The sequence below is a fragment of the Melopsittacus undulatus genome, chromosome 16 (assembly GCF_012275295.1).
Source record: "Melopsittacus undulatus isolate bMelUnd1 chromosome 16, bMelUnd1.mat.Z, whole genome shotgun sequence".
Classification (NCBI taxonomy): domain Eukaryota; kingdom Metazoa; phylum Chordata; class Aves; order Psittaciformes; family Psittaculidae; genus Melopsittacus; species Melopsittacus undulatus.
Window position 1 is genome coordinate 416051 of NC_047542.1, and position 3749 is coordinate 419799.

Consider the following 3749-nt stretch of genomic DNA (forward strand, 5'->3'; position numbering starts at 1 on the left):
CCCCAGTCACCTGCTGGCAGGCTGCAGCAAGAGTATTTCTTGACACCAGAGATCAATGAAGCCTTTTAGTGCATGACCTTCTAATCCAAAGCGATCGTTTCAGATTCCATGTAATTCTCAGCAGGTTTCCCAATTGTGTTCTGCGTTTATTCCACCTCCAGCAGCAGCCAAGTGCTTTATTTTCCTTAACCTCTAAGCTGAAACCAGGATCTGCCTGCTAGTTTTACCTGAACTATAAAGGGATGCATTCTCAAATTGGCCAACATGGGATAAGTGAAAACTCATTGATGGGAATGACTGGAAATCTATAGTCAATTGTATTCATGTGTGCAGATCAGTGCTGTACTTAGAAAATCTACTATAGCAAGTGCTATAAACCAGGATGTATCTGTCCTAAACCATCACCTTTGAAAGAGAACTGCCCCTACCTCATGTCCTTGCTGGAATGTTTTTGCCTAATGCAAAAAAAGAGGTTCAAGATCTTTCATGGTTGACCAGAAAGATGAGGTACGACCAGAGATCTTCTGCCATGGCTGGGGAATTCCATCACTGAGTGGAGGAGGAGACTGGAAAGCACAAATGTTATGAGGACTGTATGAACATACAGCACTGGAGCCTTAGCACCAAAGGTACTTTGACACCATCTAGACAACAGGAGAGCATAGATCAAAGACTCAAAGGCACTGGATCCTCAGACCCAGTCAAACATTTATGTGGGGCTGAAATGTTCTTTCTGCTGCTATTTTGTACAACGTTGTAGACAAAGCAACAGTAGATTTTGAAATTAAACCATAATTCAGGCAAATCCATCATGAGTAAGTTTTTATTTTGGAAAAGGAAGCACAGCCAATTCCTGACTGTAATCCTTGTCAGCCATGTAATGGCTGTGTGAGCTCACCCCTCACCCTGCCTTGTGTGTGTAGGCTCCTGTTTCACATGGGGAGAGCAGAAGAGCAGCTACAAGGCTTTTACAAGCTTGGTTCTTGCTCATCTTTGCCCGTGATGGGGTGGCAGAGTGGTGCAGGCTCTCCTCATGCTATCTGGGCTCAAAAGAATATAAACATGTTCGTGGTGGCATGAGGCAGCCACTGACTGATGAGGAGGTACACATAGCATCCTTCTTTGAAGCTATCTCTACCAGTTGCTGTGCACATTCATGTGGCATGCTAACCTTCAGCAAGGATCAGTTTATTCACAGTGTGATAACCCAGGGCTGCTCCCCACTGAGTGTTGTCTTCCATCAGGGAAGCTTCTGCCCTTGCTCCTCCCTTGGCTGCTCAGCTGGTCCCATCCCTTCATCTCCAGGGGGTGGTGCTGTAGGACTGCAGAGCCCTCCAGGTCTCCCCAGGCTTCTACAGAGCAGGAGCTCTGTGGTTTCCAGCTCCTTCAGAGGCCTGAGAAGCTTTAGTTCTCCCATGAAACTCCATTTAAGAGCTGCCATTGGCAATGTCTTACCTCAGGCTAAAAGCTTGAACACTTCTTTCCTGGGTTACAAGGTTATGGCAGGAGTACATTCAAGGGAGCATCACCTTCAGATCATTGAGGATGGTGCCCTTCTGTGTGCTCCTGTAGCTTAGATCCAAAAGTCATCCAATACCTGAAGGGGGCTGACAAATCTGGAGAGGGATAAGGGCATTTGGGATCAACACCTCTGCTTCCAAAGCCTATCTCAAAACTGCCTTTGCTCCTGATTGCTCCTGAGCAGAGACAGTGCAGCTGGGCTGGAGATGCAGATCAGGAGGTAGCTGCTGCTGTAGTCCCAAAGGTGGGTAAGGAAGCCACTTACACCCCATGCAGAGGGGTTTGCAGGCTGCACCAAGGCAGGAATTCAACCTGCATGGAAGCGCACAGCTGTGGTACCCTGGTGCATGCCCTGCAGCATTCCCTCTGTTCCATGGATGGAGATCTGGGAGCGGAGCAGAGCATGGGTGCACACAAGCCACTGTGGTTTACATGACTGTGGTCACCAGCACAGGGTAGTGTTATGTCATGGGGCAGAATGAGGCCGTGGCTTTGCTAAGGTCCAGCTTGGTCTCCTGCTTTAGGTGGGAGAACTGCCCTGGTCTGTGCTGTTGTCCATGGCTTCCTTTTCTCAACATCAGGTAAGACTTTTGTCCTTTTATGCTATTCCCCATTCCCCATGTCAGCCTGGCAGCAAGTATGTTCTGAACCGGCAGAGTGGAGAGTGAAGGGGCTGATGCCCGGATTCCCTGACTAATATTACTTCTGGACCTGGTACCATGGCTGATAAAACCAAACCATTGCAGCAGGGATGGAGTTGGCTGCTCACTGCTGAGGCCAGTGAGGTGAGCACAGTGTGGACAGGATCTGTGTGAGCACTGGGCATGGTCTGTGGGCCATAGGTGTGTGGTTAACCCGAGTGCTGCTCTATCTGATGGAGCTCACTGTTGTTCAAGTCTCTTTTTAAGGCAGGATGCAGCAGCACCAGCTCAGTGGAGGTGATGCTGTGTGTGCTCAGTTGCTCTGAAAGCAGCCACAGGAGGTACCTTAACTCACAGAAAAGAGCCTGTTAAGCCCTAAGGAGCTGGGGTTTGGGTGATGGGGAAACCATCACAGCACTAGTGCAGCTCATCTGCTATTCTTGCTCTAAACAGGGATTTAAGAAGCCTCCAGCTTTAGTCTGTTCCCTCTGCCCAGCCCTGCCACTGGGTGGCTGCTGTGGTCCTCAAGGGCTCAGAGCTATTGGGGAGCTTGCCCAAAAGGGATGGTGTTGAGATGGAATGGGAGTGAAATCCCCCAGAGGAGCACACTGCAATGTGCCTGTGCTGACTGCTTCCCCCAGCCTTGCCGGTGACACTGGCTCCTCCTTACCTTAGCCTTCTCCAGCAGCCGCAGATCTGCATGTCAGACCCAGAGGCACTGACCTATGGAGTTCTGTTACCCTACAGATGGCATCACCTTGCTCACTCTGACCTGGTCCAAACCTTTGGGCTGGGCATCGCCATTCCCTTTAGGGTGGCTTTGGAGCAGCCGGAGCTTCTGGAGGTGCAGCTCTTTGTGTCCATGTGCAGCCACCTGCCCTCTGCACTGACCCTTGGGTGGGATGGTGGCTGCCTCCCCCTTGCCTGCTGTAACCGCTTAGCACCAGGCAGGCAAGCCCAGGTTTCTCTGTCCTCTTTCCCTTCCTCTCCCTCAACCGCCATTCCCAGCACAGCCTCAGCTTTCCACATCCCTGATGTAAGGCTGGCAGCAGACTGAGGTTGTTTTGCCTCCTCCATCCGCCTGCATTGCCTCTGCCTCCACCCGGCCCTTGGCTCTTCTGCCTTGGTGTGGCACGTAGTGGCCTTTGTTCTCGCCCGTTGCATGGTGAGCAGATGAAAGCCGACCATGAAGCATTAATTTATAGCTAGCTTGAAACACAGTTTTGGCAGGGCAAAGCACGCCAAAAGATGTAGCAATGCCTGAGGAGCTGCGCTCATAGTGCTTATCAAATGATGCTTGAAAGGCTCTGTAACGCAAGAGGAAGGTTGAGTTGCTCAATTCTAGCAGAGGATAAACTGCTTCTATTACAGGGACACGTGTTTGGGAGCAAGGCGCTGATAGCTGGCTTTTGGAAACTCGTCCGGCGAGGCAAATCAGAGCTTTGGGAGCCATGGTCCAAAGGGCAGAGCAAGGAGAGAGCCCATGCATAGACCTGCACGGGGCTGCACCACCTCTCCTGTCCACCTTCTAGAAAACTGGCCTAGAGAGGAGCTCATTGCCTTTAATGCAATCAAATATGTGAGTAA